General features: G+C 50.8%; 1 long non-coding RNA gene across 2 annotated transcripts in view; it reads right to left on the bottom strand.

The window, feature by feature from the left end:
• Positions 1-318: 318 nt before the first annotated feature.
• Positions 319-15,054, bottom strand: part of LOC135977657 (uncharacterized) — a 109,465-nt gene continuing 94,729 nt past the window's right edge. For both annotated transcript variants that reach the window (XR_010595098.1, XR_010595097.1), the window contains exons 2-4: positions 9,155-9,277; positions 7,572-7,690; positions 319-632 (exon numbers count right to left, since the gene is read on the bottom strand). This is a non-coding gene — a long non-coding RNA (uncharacterized LOC135977657). The remainder of the gene's footprint in view (positions 633-7,571; positions 7,691-9,154; positions 9,278-15,054) is intronic.

Here is a 15,054-nt window from a genome sequence, read left to right on the forward strand (position 1 = left end):
GTGACGCCATCAGGAGTCACCTTTCCCATTAATGAGGCTCTATGGGAACCCACTAGAACCATCTGGCAAATCCCAGCTACGGTGACACCCACTTGTAGGAGGGCTAACAAATAATACTATGTTCCCTCCAAGGACTCTGAATTGCTGTTTTCCAACCTCTCTTTGTTGATGTGGTGAACACCATTACAAATCCACCCCATATGACAGAGACCAAAAGCATCTGGACCCCACTAGGCTGGAAGGCCTATTCATCAGCTATGCTGCAATTCCTCTATGCAAATTACCCAGCATTTATGGCCAAATACTTTACCAACTATACATAATTTGAGTCATTTATTGAATGCCTTCACTCGGATCAAAGAGAACAATTCCAGGCAATTGTTGCTGAGGGTCAGTTGTTGGCAAGAATGTCTTTGCAGGCAGCTCTTGATGATACAGACACTGCATCTCTGTGGCGGCAGTTCTGTGCCGGGCTTCCTGGCTGATATTGTCTGGCTTCCCCAGGGAAATTCAGAATACAGTTGAGGCTCTTCAATTTGGCAGATGAAAGTTGTTTGCAGAGAACACTGACAAGTCATTAAATCCCCTTAAAGATTCCAGGACCATATTATGCACTTTGGGCATCTACACTCCTGCAAACAAACAGAGATTCAGTGGATCACCAATGGCTCAAAAATCCCTTTCATACTTATACCTCAGCTCACAGAGTCAGCGAGATTGGTGCATTCATGGCAGCCCCTCCCCACACCCCCTTTCAATGTTTCACAAGGAGAAGGTCTCCTTCCGACTGCATCCCAGCTTTCTCCCTAACGTGACTTCCAATTTTCACCTGAATCAGACCATATAGCTGCCAGTTTTCTTCCCAAAACCACATACTTCCCACCAGGAGACAGTTCTCCACACTCCAGATGTCAGGAGGGCAGAAGCCTTCTACCTCGACAGAACTAAACCAGTTCACAAATCCAATAGACTATTCATTTTGATTGCAGATAGATTTAAGGGATTTGTCATTTCCATCCAGAGACTTTTGAATCACAACTTGATACCAAGCTGTCGCCATTACACTCCCTATCAGTATTTTGGCACATTCAACCAGATCACAGTCTACATCTATAGATCTACTTTAAAATGTGCCCATTTCAGACAGCTGCAGGACCGATATGTGGTCTTCAGTAGATATTTTCGCTAGACACTATGCATTAGTCGATGTCTCCAGGTCTGATGCTGCAGTCAGCAACGCAATTTTCTCTTCTGTTCTGGACTCCATTCCAAAGCTTCTTCCTCCTACTGGGGATACTGCTCAGAAATCACCCTGAGCGGTAGTAGGGATAGGACTTGAAGAAGAAAAAGGGGTTACTCCCCCTGTGTAGTAACTGTAGTTCTTTGAGATGTGTCCCCCTCTGGATGCCCCACTACCCGTCCGCCTCCCCTCTGCTTCAGAGTTTCTGCTCAGACTTGGTGGTGCAGAAGGAACTCAGCGGACTGTTTGGCCATGCAGCCTGATATGGCCTAGACCAGGGGTTCTCAAACTGGGGTCAGGACCCCTCAGGGAGTCGTGAGGTTATTACATGGGAGGTCGTGAGCTGTCAACCTCCACCCCAAATCCCGGTTTGCCTCCAGCATTTATAATGGTTAATTTAAAAAAAAAAATTTTAATTTATAGGGGAGGGGGTCGCACTCAGAAGCTTGCTATGTGAAAGGGGTCACCAGTACAAAAGTTTGAGAGCCACTGGCCTAGATGCAGGGCACAAGGGGCACACGCAGGCCCAGTGTGGTGCACCCCTAGGGACACACCCTCTAGAAGAACTACAGTTACTGCACAGGAGAGTAACCCCTTCTTTTGGTTTCGTGGGTTTCCTTAAAGCTGATTTGACTTGTGATGTGCTGCCACTTTGCTTTAATCTGATTCACATGCAGCAGTTCACAGAGAAAATCAAGTTCACCCAGGGCTCCATGTCTAAACTCTAAGCACAAGATTATGATATTGTGCTGCCATTACAAAATGAGATTAGGCCCAGCTCCACAAAGGGACGTTGGCCCGACGGTCTGAATACACAACAGGAGTTAGGCACAGTGATGCTGAGCGTCACAACACTTCACTTCTAGGCACCTAGAAAAATCACTGGGATTCACAAAGCCTGAGTTAGGCGCCTGAGCTCCTGCACAACAAATGGGGGAGAGACTGACGCCTTAGACTGTGAGTCACAAAACCCTGCAGAAGGCAGGTGTGACATACCCAGGGGACAATCTAGACTAGTGCGTAGCTGGGTCACCCTTTCCCCCTAACCTGGGGTTCCCTTTTCACTGCTTTGCTGCTGTACGCACCAGTCAGGACTGCTCACAAACAGCCTCCAGCATGCAAGTCCCTCCCAGCTACGTCTGTGTGTGTGCAGCAGCCAGCCAGTAGGGTTGCCAGGCAGCCAGTTTTCCACCAGAACGCCTGGTCGAAAAGGGCCCCTGGTGGCTCTGGTGGACTGTTAAAAGTCCAGTCGGCGGTGCAGCAGGGGCTTGGGACTAAGGCAGGCTCCTTGCCTGCCCCAGCGCCACGTGGCTCCTAGAAGTGGCCACTAAGTCCCTGTGGCCCCTAAGTGCTCCAATGTGTAGAGGGTACAGTGACCAATGTGTAGAGCTGCAGGACCACCCATGTGCCCAGAGGCTGCAGGGTCTTGGCAGCTGCTTCCTCGCAGCTGCAGTAACTGCAGCTGGAACCCCGCACCCCTCATCCCTGGCCCCACCCCAGAGCCTGCACCCCCCAGGCCAGAGTCCTCGCCTCCCCCTCCAATCCTCTGCCCCAGCCCGGTGAAAGTGAATGAGGGTGAAGAAGAGTGAGCAACGATTGGAGAGGGGCATGAAGCAAGCAGAGGCGGGGCCTCGGAGAAGGAGCAGGGCATAGGCGGGGCCTCGAAGAAGAGAGAGGACAGGGCAGAGGTGTTCTGTTTTGCGTGATTAGAAATTTGGCAATCCTACCAGCCAGCCACACCTTGGTTATATTTCAGGGTGTTCCCCCAGCAATATCTGTCCTGTAATGCCAAGCCCTCTCTGCACAAGACAAATTCATAAAAAGTCCATATTTCTTTAAAAGAAATAATATGCACAATTTGTTACACCAAATTGAGTTTCCCAGACACTTCAATTTAATCACACTCGATTAGATATAACAATTAAACAAGTTTATTAACTACAAAGAGAGTGATTTTAAGTGAATACAAGTAAGGAGGCATAAACGTCCAAAATGGTTAGAAGAAAAATGACGATAAAACACAATTGGCGCCTAACTTAACAAATTGTGTTACATTCAAAGCAAAGCTCTCAACAGTCTTACTGGCCAAATTTCATCCAGGATCTAGTCTTCTGTTTAATGGCTGCTTCCTTTGTCCCTTCTCTTACCGTGCATAGAGTAGGGTTACCATACGTCTGGATTTTCCCGGACATGTCCGGCTTTTTGGGCTCCAAATCCCCGTCCGGGGGGAAATCCCCAAAAGCCGGACATGTCTGGGAAAATCGGGACATGCGGGCCGGCGGCCGGCGGTCAGCGGTGCCGGGCCGGGGGCTCGGGGGCCGGCGGCTCGGGGGCTCGGGGGACAGAGGTCGGCCGGGCCGGGCCGGGGGCTTGGGGGACGGAGGTCGGCCGGGCCGGGGGCTTGGGGGCCGGCGGTCGGCGAGGCTGGGCCGGGGGTGCTCGGCCGGGGGCCGGCAGTGCTGGGCGGGCCGGAGGTGCTCGGCCGGGGACCGGCAGTGCTGGGCGGGCCGGAGGTGCTCGGCTGGGTGCCGGGCCGGGGACTGGCAGTGCTGGGCGGGCCGACCCTAGGGTTACCATATTTTGAGCCTCCAAAAGGAGGACACTCCACGGGGCCCCGCCCATGCCCCCCCGCCCCAACTCTGCCCCTTCCCCAAAGTCCCCGCCCCAACTCCGCCCCCTCCCCTGCTTCCCACGAATATTTGATTCACGGGAAGCCTGAAGCAGGTAAGGAGGGTGTGGGGGGAGGAGGCGCGTCTCCAGCCTGGGTCGGCTAGGGTTACCATTCGTCCGGATTTACCCGGACATGTCCTCCTTTTTGTGCTAAAAATAGCGTCCGGGGGGAATTTGTAAATCACTCAAAATGTCCGGGATTTCCCCCCCCCCTCTCCCCCCCCCCCGGCAGAGCAGAGCGAGCGGCTGGGAGGGCTGCAGGAAAGTCACGGGCTGGACTCCGGAGCAGCTGTAGAGGAGCTCCTCCTCCTCCCTCCCTCCCTGCATTCTGAGCCGGCAGCTCCTCCCCGGCAGCCCCGCGCCCGGCTCCAGCAGCACTGTGCAGGGCCAGGGACCGTGTTGTGTGTTGTGCTGGGGAGCGCAGCCACATCTCCGGCTCGCGCAGAGCCCAACACCCTGTTCTGAGCAGCAGGGTAAGGGGGCCAGGGGGGCAGGAGAAGGGGCAGGGAGGTTCTGGAGGGGGCAGTCAAGAAACGGGGGGGGTCGGGAGTTCGGGGGGGGGCTTTTTGGGGGGAGTGGAGAAAGTTTTGGGCAGTCAGGGTACAGGTAGGGGGTAGGGTCCTGGGGGGCAGTTGGGGGGGGGGTCTTAGGAAGGAGCAGTTAGGGGATAAGGAACAGGGAGGCTTAGGTAGGAGGTGGGGTTCTGGAGGGCAGTTAGGAGCAGGGGTCCCAGGAGGGGGCAGTCAGGGGACAAGGAGCGGGAGGGGTGGGGGGTTGGGAGTTCTGGGGGGGAGCTGTCAGGGAGCAGGAGTGGGGAGAGGGATCGGAGCAGTCAGGGGACAGGGAGCAGAGGGGTTTAGATGGGTTGGGAGTTCTGGGGGGGGCTGTCAGGGGGTGGGGAGTGGTTGGATGGGGCGTGGGAGTCCCAGGGGTCTGTCTGGGGGTGGGGGTGTGGATAAGGGTTGGGGCAGTCAGGGGACAAGAGGCAGGGAGGCTTAGATAGGGGGTGGAGTCCTGGGGGGCAGTTAGGGGCAGGGGTCCCAGGAGGGGGCAGTCAGGGGACAAGGAACGGGGGGAGGGTTGAGGGTTCTGGGGGGTGGGAAGTGGGAGGGGCAGGGGCGGGGCTCCTCCCGTCCTCTGTTTTGCTTGCTGAAATATGGTAACCCTAGCTAAGCAGAACTCAAGTTTTACTATATAGTCTGCAGTCAATCAGGAAGTAAGGGGGGAATGGGAACAGAGACTGTGGGTGGGGGAATTGGGATCATGTTTTGCTAAGGGCAGGAATGGGAACAGGGAATGGGAACAGGAACAGGGACACAGGCAAGGCTCTGTGGTGTCAGAGCTGGGAAGGGGGACACTAGGGTACGTCTTCACTACGCGCCGTATCGGCGGGTAGCAATCGATTTATCTGGGATCGATATATCGATCCCCGAACGTGCACACCGTCGACTCCGGAACTCCACCAGAGTGAGCGGCGGTAGTGCAGTTGACGGGGGAGCCACGGCCACCGATCCCGCGCTGTCTGGACCCCAGGTAATTCGATCCAAGATACTTCGACTTCAGCTATGCTATTCACGTAGCTGAAGTTGCGTATCTTGGATTGAGAAGGAAACTGGAATCATGCTTCCTGGAAGTTCATCGAATTGTTTGCACCTTTGGACTTTGGGTATTGTTACTCTCTGTTCATGCAAGAAGGACCAGGGAAGTGAGAGGGTGAAGGAATAAGCCCCCTAACAATGTTCCCTCAGTTATTGCCAGGCATGAATGTACATTAGCCTACTCAGTTTTGAATTACACAGAGCATCAGCATCCCTCCCTCCCCCTTTTCCAGTACGATGTCCATCATTCACTTGGTGAGGAAAGCTTCCTTGTCCATCGTGATTACCCCGCATTGCCTCCCCGTAACTCACATTTCCAGGTGTGTGGGGAACCATGTTTGGCCTGCTGGGTGCACAGCTCGGCCCCAGTTACATTTGTCTGCCTATTGACTGATCTTCCTTCAGTGGCTCCCGAAGGCCTCTCGATGAAGTGTCAGACAAATGTCTGCTCTATTTCTATCAGTGTCATAGCTTTCAACAACACTGAATCCGATAAGATACAATGTCTTGGCAGATGGTATCCAAGCCATCAGAGTGTTCTTCTCCTTAAAGTATTGAGTCAGGGTAAATGGTGATTCTGAATTGCTTTATATGGCGTATTCTGTATTATTGATTCTATCTAAATAATCTTCATTCCTGGGGAGTGAAGATTCTTGGTAATCAGAATGCAGGTCAAGATAAAACCCATACAGTTTATCTGATTTTTATTTATCTTGCCTCTTGTTAGGTGTTGAGGTTGGGGGTTCTGTCGAAAGCAGCTGTGTGTGTTACATACTGTGAGAATGTTCTTGACTTGTAATATTTATAACATACCCATACGTGTTCATATTAGGGGTCAGGAATGTACCAGCTGGGGGAAGGATAGGATTGGAAATTTAGTTGAAATTTCAGATATTTAGTGGTTTGGTTTGGTTTAATATTTATATAACACATTCGTCTAGTGTGTGTTTTTTCTAATATTAAACCTGACACAAAGTTAACAGAGTTGTCAGTTTGAGATGCTTTGAAGGGAAGGATTTTCATGGGAACAAGGGACACTTCGGTACCCAACTCCCACTATTTAAATTTGAGAAGGCTCTGAATAGAGATTGACTGAAACATATTTTTAAGGACTTTATTTGAGTGTTAGAGTAGAAGCTCCCAGGTAATTTACTGTCTATTCATTTCTGCTTGTTTGTTTGTACCGCGATCCTGCCCAAATTTTGTAAATCTCATTAATTCCTAATATAGACTGAAAGTGCATACTATTCAGAGTGTCTATGTTCAGGGGAGTTCTCATCGCTCACTTTCTCCTTGTTTCAGGGAGGAGCAGAGCCACAAGACACCAAGGTAAGTTCAGGGCCGCCCAGAGGATTCAGGGGGCCTGGGACGTCTGTTTTCTAGTAAAATCAGTAAAAGGAAAGGAGAAAACTCGAAAGAGGCTCCTGCTCGCACTCAAATACGTGAACCCTAATATTCTCTTAGGCCTCAAAGAGAGACCTCGAGAAGGAGACTTGCTGAAGCAAAGCCACAGGGGTCTCTGAGGTTTCCCTGGTCCTGCGCCCCTGTCCTGCCTGGCTGATGTCAGCATCTCTCTCTGAGGTCACCACCTCCCTAACACCTTTGACCAATAGGCTGAGGTCCTGCAAAAGGCCTTTGTGATGTCACTGCCACACCCACCCATCCCGTGAAGTGCTAATCACCTGCTGCTGAACAGACACTTTGAAGGTTTGAGCTACTCTCTACAGATCACCCCACTCAATGCGTCTTCATTCTAGGAAGCAAGCCGGCTACACGGTAAAACATCAGAGGCTGCTCTGAATACTAAACTCAGTGTTTCCAAAATTAGTAGACTTTATGGCCAGAAGAGACCTTTAGAGCATCTCATCTAACCCCCTGCATATCATAGGCCTCCTGTATAGTACAATAGTTACTTTTTGGGCACACACATTCCAGAAAGGCATCTAGTCTTCATTCAATGACATCAAGAGATGGAGAATCCACCACTTTCCCTTTTAGTGAGTGCCAGGGGGCTCCATTTCCCCTTCCACTACCTCCCCATTTACAGGGAGACAGAGCAGTACCTGCAGCAGGGAGCGGGAGTTGCTGAAGGCCTCAGAGGCGCAGCCCCTGCAGTGTCTCAGGCACCTGGCGCAAGTGGCGGATGATGCGGGTGCATCACTTTGGCCGTGACGTCCTCCTCCTGCAAGGGAACGAGAACCTGTCAGAGACTCAAACGCCCCGAGGAATCAGGGGGAATTAAGGGCACCTGGAACCAGCAGTATTTAAACTGACTACCTGCCCACCACTGAGGGATGAATTCACCTCCTGAACCCCAGAATGGAGTCTTCTTGTCCTTTCTAGTAACCTCCAGTGCCAACCCACCACCTTGTAGGGTGAGCTCCTGCTACCTCCCCCTCAGTACCCTTGACAGCTGTTCTACCTCCAAACCACAGCTCAACTTATCAGAACCCTCTTCTCCACCCCAACCCAGGTTGCGCAGGGAGGCGGCCCTAGCAGGGGGGGCAGGAGGGATTCTGCCAGCAGTGAAGTGGGTTGCGGGGAGGTTGAGATCTTGCCCCAAGTCATCCCAGACACTAATGCTAAGCCACAGGATGGCAGCATCTAGTGTCAGTGGAGTCCAAGCACTATTTGAACCCGACAGTTTTGGATCAATTTCCCACAAGGGGAGGTGAAGAGCACCCCCAGCAACACACACACCACTCCTGGAGTTGGGAGGGGAACAAGAGAAAGGACAAAAGAAGTAAGAGATGAAGAGAAAGGAAGGAGGGATGGAGGAAAAGGTAAAATGAAAAGGACAAACCCTAGTGTCCCCAGTGATTCTACGGGACAAAATTCCAGGGAGGGAATAAAATTCTGCCACCTTAAACTACTGTTTTCCATGCCGAGAATTCAGCTGGCACCAGATGGATCAGACTGAGCAGGTTCCAAAACCTCTTGGAGGCTCTTACCTTCTAATTTTCAAGTAAAATCAGTAAAAGGAAAGGAGAAAACTCCAAAGAGGCTCCTGCTCGCACTCACATACGTCAACCCTAACACTCTCTCAGTCCTCAAAAAGAAACTTTGAGAAGGAGACTTGCTGAAGCAAAGCCACAGGGGTCTCTGAGGTTTCCCTGGTCGTAAGCCCCTGTCCTCCCTGGCTGAAGACAGCATCTCTCTCTGAGGTCACCACCTCCCTAACACCTTTGACCAGTACGCTGAGGACCTTGAAAAAGCCTTTGTGATATCACTGCCACACCCAACCAAACCCTAAAGTGCTCATGTCCTGCTGCTGGCCTGACACTTCGAAGGTTTGAGCTATGCTCTGTGGATCACACCACAAAATTCGTCTTCATTCTAGGAAGCAAGCTAGCTACACAGTAAAACATCAGAGGCTGCTCCCAATACTACACTCAGTGTTTCCAAAAGTAGCAGACTTTCTGGCCAGAAGAGACCTTTACAGCATCTCATCTAAGCCCCTCCATATCATAGGCTTCCTGTATAGTACAATAGTTACTTTTTGGGCACACACGTTCCAGAAAGGCATCTAGTCTTCAATCAATGACATCAAGAGTTGGAGAATCCACCACTTTCCCTTTTAGTGAGTGCCAGGGGGCTCCATTTCCCCTTTCACTACCTCCCCATTTACAGTGAGCCAGAGCAGTACCTGCAGCAGGGAGAGGGAGTTGCTAAGGCCTCAGAGGAACAGCCCCTGAAGTGTCTCAGGCACATGGCGTAAGTGCCGGATGATGCGGAGCTGGTGCATCCCTTTGGCCGAGACGTCCTCCTCCTGCAAGGGAACGAGAACCTGTCAGAGACTCAAATGCCCCGAGGAATCTGGGGCAATTAAGGACACCTGGAACCAGCAGTATTTACACCCAGCACCTGCCCACCACTGAGGGATGAATTCACCTCCTGAACCCCAGAATGGAGTCGTCTTCTCCTTTCTAGTAATTTCCAGTGCCAACCCCCGTCCTTGTAGGGTGAGCTCCTGCTACCTCCCCCTCAGTGCCCTTGACAGCTGTTCCACCTCCAAACCACAGCTCAAGTTATCAGAACCCTCTTCTCCACCCCCACCCAGGTTGGGCAGGGAGGCGGCTCTAGCAGGGGGGGCAGGTGGGATTCTGGCAGCAGTGAAGTGGGTTGCGGGGAGGTTGAGATCTTGCCCCAAGTCATCCCAGACACTAATGCTAAACCACACGATGGCAGCATCTAGTGTCAGTGGAGTCCAAGCACTATTTCAACCATACAGTTTTGGATCAACTCCCAACAAGGGGAGGTGAAGAGCACCCCCAGCAACACACACACACACACACACACACATATACCACTCCTGGTGGTGGGAGGGGAACAAGAGAAAGGACAAAAGAAGTAAGAGATAAAGAGAAAGGAAGGAGGGATGGAGGAAAAGGTAAAACGAAAAGGACAAACCCTAATGTCCCCAGTGATTCTACCAGACAAAATCACAGGGAGGGATTAAAATTCTGCCACCTTGAACTAGTGTTTTCCATGCCTAGAATTCAGCTGGCACCAGATGGATCAGACTGAGCAGGTTCCAAAACCTCTAGGAGGCTCTTACTTTCTAAACAGGGATGTCTGTTTTCTAGTAAAATCAGTAAAAGGAAAGGAGACAACTCGAAAGAGGCTCCTGCTCTCACTCAAATACGTGAATCCTAACACTCTCTCAGTCCTCAAGAGAAACCTCGAGAAGGAGACTTGCTGAAGCAAAGCCACAGGGGTCTCTGAGGTTTCCCTGGCCATGCGCCCCTGTCCTGCCTCGCTGATGGCAGCATCTCTCTCTGAGGTTACCACCTCCCTAACACCTTTGACCAATATGCTGAGGTCCTGCAAAAGACCTTTGTGATATCACTGCCACCAATCAAACCCTTAAGTGCTAATGTCCTGCTGCTGGCCTGACACTATGAAGGTTTGGGCTACTCTCTGTGGATCACCCCACTCAATGCGTCTTCATTCTAGGAAGCAAGTGGGCTAGACAGTAAAACATCAGAGGCTGCTCCCAATGCTACACTCAGTGTTTCCAAAATTAGTAGACTTTATGGCCACAAGAGACCTTTAGAGCATCTAATCTAAGCCCCTGCATATCATAGGCTTCCTGTATAGTACAATAGTTACTCTTTGGGCACACACATTCCAGAAAGGCATCTAGTCTTCATTCAATGACATCAAGAGATGGAGAATCCACCACTTTCCCTTTTAGTGAGTGCCAGGGGGTTCCATTTCCCCTTCCACTAGCTCCCCATTTACAGTGAGCCAGAGCAGTACCTGCAGCAGGGAGTGGGAGTTGCTGATGTCCACAGAGGCACAGCCCTTGCAGTGTCAACTTCCCACAAGGGGAGGTGAAGAGCACCCCCAGCAACACACACACACACACCACTCCTGGTGGTGGGAGGGGAACAAGAGAAAGCAAGGAGGGATGGAGGAAAAGGTAAAACGAAAAGGACAAACCCTAATGTCCCCAGTGATTCTACGGCACAAAATCCCAGGTGGGCTATAAAATTCTGCCACCTTGAACTAGTGTTTTCCATGCCTAGAATTCAGCTGGCACCAGATGGATCAGACTGCAGACTGAGCAGATTAAAAACCTCTCCAAGGTTCTTACCTTCTCAACAGGCACGTCTGTTTTCTAGTAAAATCAATAAAAGGAGAAACTCGAAAGAGGTTCCTCCTCGCACTCACATACTTGAACCCTAATACTCTCTGAGTCCTAAAAAGGGAGACCTCGAGAAGGAGACTTGCTAAAGCAAAGCCAAAGGGGTCTCTGAGGTTTCCCTGGCCCTGCGCTCCTGTCCTGCCTGGCTGATGTCAGCATCTCTCTCTCAGGTAACCACCTCCCTAACACCTTTGACCCATAGGCTGAGGTCCAGGATAAGGCCTTTGTGATATCACTGCCACACCCAACCAAACCCTAAAGTGCTAATGTCCTGCTACTGGCCTGACACTTTGAAGGTTTGAGCTACTCTCTGTGGATCACCCCACTCAATGCATCCTCATTCTAGGAAGCAAGCGGGCTAGACAGTAAAACATCAGAGGCTGCTCCCAATGCTACACTCAGTGTTTCCAAAATTAGTAGACTTTATGGTCAGAAGAGACCTTTAGAGCATCTAATCTAACCCGCTGCATATCATAGGCTTACTGTATAGTACAATAGTTACTCTTTGGGCACACACATTCCAGAAAGGCATCTAGTCTTCATTCAATGACATCAAGAGATGGAGAATCCACCACTTTCCCTTTTAGTGAGGGCCAGGGGGCTCCATTTCCCCTTCCACTAGCTCCCCATTTACAGTGAGCCAGAGCAGTACCTGCAGCAGGGAGCGGGAGTTGCTGAAGGCCTCAGAGGAACAGCCCCTGCAATGTCTCAGGCACCTGGCGCAAGTGCCGGATGATGCGGAGCTGGTGCATCACTTTGGCCGTGACGTCCTCCTGCTGCAAGGGAACGAGAACCTGTCAGAGACTCAAAGGCCCCGAGGAATCAGGGGGAATTAAGGGCACCTGGAACCAGCAGTATTTCCACCCACCACCTGCACACCGCTGAGGGATGAATTCACCTCCTGAACCCCAGAATGGAGTCTTCTTGTCCTTTCTAGTATCCTCCAGTGCCAACCCCCCTCCTTGTAGGATTAGCTCCTGCTACCTCCCCCTCAGTGTTCTTCACAGCTGTTCCACCTCCAAACCAAACCTCAAGTTATCAGAACCCTCTTCTGCACCCCCAACCAGGTTAGGAATCGAGGCGGCTCTAGCGGGGGGGCAGGAGGGATTCTGCCAGAAGTGAAGTGGGTTGAGGGGAGGTTGAGATCTTGCCCCAAGTCATCCCAGACACTAATGCTAAGCCACAGGATGGCAGCATCTAGTGTCAGTGGAGTCCAAGCACTATTTCAACCATACAGTTTTGGATGAACTCCCCACAAGGGGAGGTGAAGAGCACCCCCAGCAACACACACACAAACACACACACACACACACACACACACACACACACACACCACTCCTGGTGGTGAAAGGGGAACAGGAGAAAGGACAAAAGAAGTAAGAGATGAAGAGAAAGGAAGGAGGGATGGAGGAAAAGGTAAAACGAAAAGGACAAACCCTAATGTCCCCAGTGATTCTACGGGACAAAATCCCAGGGAGGGAATAAAATTCTGCCATCTTAAACTACTGTTTTCCATGCCGAGAATTCAGCTGGCACCAGATGGATCAGACTGAGCAGGTTCCAAAACCTCTTGGAGGCTCTTACCTTCTAAATAGGGACGTCTGTTTTCTAGTAAAATCCGTCAAAAGGAAAGGAGAAAACTCGAAAGAGGCTCCTGCTCACACTCACATACGTCAACCCTAACACTCTCTCAGTCCTCAAAGAAAGACCCCGAGAAGGAGACTTGCTGAAGCAAAGCCACAGGGTCTCTGAGGTTTCCCTGGCCCTGTGCTCCTGTCCTGCCAGGCTGATGTCAGCATCTCTCTTGGAGGTCACCACCTCCCTAACACCTTTGACCAATAGGCTGACGTCCTGCAAAAGGCCTTTGTGATATCACTGCCACACCCACCCTTCCCCGGAAGTGCTAATGTCCTGCTGCTGGCCTGACACTTTGAAGGTTTCAGCTACTCTCTGTGGATCACCCCACTCAATGCCTGTTCATTCTAGGAAGCAAGCCGGCTAGACGGTAAAACATCAGAGGCTGCTCCCAATGCTACACTCAGTGTTTCCAACATTAGGGGACTTTATGGCCAGAAGAGACCTTTAGAGCATCTCATCTAACCCCTTGCATACCATAGGCTTGCTGTATAGTACAATAGTTACTCTTTGGGCACACACATTCCAGAAAGGCATCTAGTCTTCCTTCAATGACATCAAGAGATGGAGAATCCACCACTTTCCCTTTTAGTGAGTGCCAGGGGGCTCCATTACCCCTTCCACTAGCTCCCCATTTACAGTGAGCCAGAGCAGTACCTGCAGCAGGGAGTGGGAGTTGCTGATGGCCTCAGAGGCAGAGCCCCTGCAGTGTCTCAGGAATCTGGCGCAAGTGCCGGATGATGCGGAGCTGGTGCATCACTTTTGGCCGTGACGTCCTCCTGCTGCAAGGGAACGAGAACCTGTCAGAGACTCAAACGCCCCGAGGAATCAGCGGGAATTAAGGGCACCTGGAACCAGCACTACTTCCACCCATCACCTGCCCACCACTGAGGGATAAATTCACCTCCTGAACCCCAGAATGGAGTCTTCTTGTCCTTTCTAGTAACCTCCAGTGACAACCCCCCTCCTTGAAGGATGAGCTCCTGCTATCTCCCCCTCAGTGCCCTTGACAGCTGTTCCACCTCCAAACCACAGCTCAAGTTATTAGTATCTTTGGACACAGACTGGCTAACCTAGGGAGGAGGGCTTTAAACTAGGTTCGACGGCGACAGGTGAGCAAAGCCCACAGGTAAGTGGGGAACATGGAGACCGGGGAGATGGGTCAAAAACGAGAGGGAGTGTGGGCTATATTGTCAGAGGGAAAGAAGGGTAAGGACAAAACTGTGAGGAAACATCAAACCAGTATCTTAGATGTCTATATACAAATGCGAGAAGTATGGGGAATAAGCAGGAAGAACTGGAAGTGCTAATAAATAAATACAACTATGACATTGTTGGCATCACTGAAACTTGGTGGGATAATACACATGATTGGAATGTTGGTGTGGATGGGTACAGCTTGCTCAGGAAGGATAGACAGGGGAAAAAGGGAGGAGGTGTTGCCTTGTATATTAAAAATGTACACACTTGGACTGAGGTAGAGATGGACATAGGAGACGGAAGTGTTGAGAGTCTCTGGGTTAGGCTAAAAGGGGTAAAAAACAAGGGAGATGTCATGCTAGGAGTCTACTACAGGCCACCTAACCAGGTGGAAGAGGTGGATGAGGCTTTTTTTAAGCAACTAACAAAATCATCCAAAGCCCAAGGTGGGTGCATAACTGGCTGGATAACCGTACTCAGAGAGTTGTTATTAATAGTTCCCAATCCTGCTGGAAAGCCATAACGAGTGGGGTATCGCAGGGGTCTGTTTTGGGACCGGCGCTGTTCAATATCTTCATCAACGACTTAGATATTGGCATAGAAAGTACGCTTATTAAGTTTGCGGATGATACCAAACTGGGAGGGATTGCAACTGCTTTGGAGGACAGGGTCATAATTCAAAATGATCTGGACAAATTGGAGAAATGGTCTGAGTTAAACAGGATGAAGTTTAACAAAGACAAATGCAAAGTGCTCCACTTAGGAAGGAACAATCAGTTTCACACATACAGAATGGGAAGAGACTGTCTAGGAAGGAGTACGGCAGAAAGGGATCTAGGGGTTATAGTGGACCACAAGCTAAATATGAGTCAACAGTGTGATGCTGTTGCAAAAAAAGCAAACCTGATTCTGGGATGTATTAACAGGTGTGTTGTGAGCAAGACACGAGAAGTCATTCTTCCGCTCTACTCTGCTCTGGTTAGGCCTCAGCTGGAGTATTGTGTCCAGTTCTGGGCACCGCATTTTAAAAAAGATGTGGAGAAATTGGAAAGGGTCCAGAG

This window comes from Chrysemys picta, unplaced genomic scaffold, assembly GCF_011386835.1.
Source record: "Chrysemys picta bellii isolate R12L10 unplaced genomic scaffold, ASM1138683v2 scaf8, whole genome shotgun sequence".
NCBI lineage: Eukaryota > Metazoa > Chordata > Testudines > Emydidae > Chrysemys > Chrysemys picta.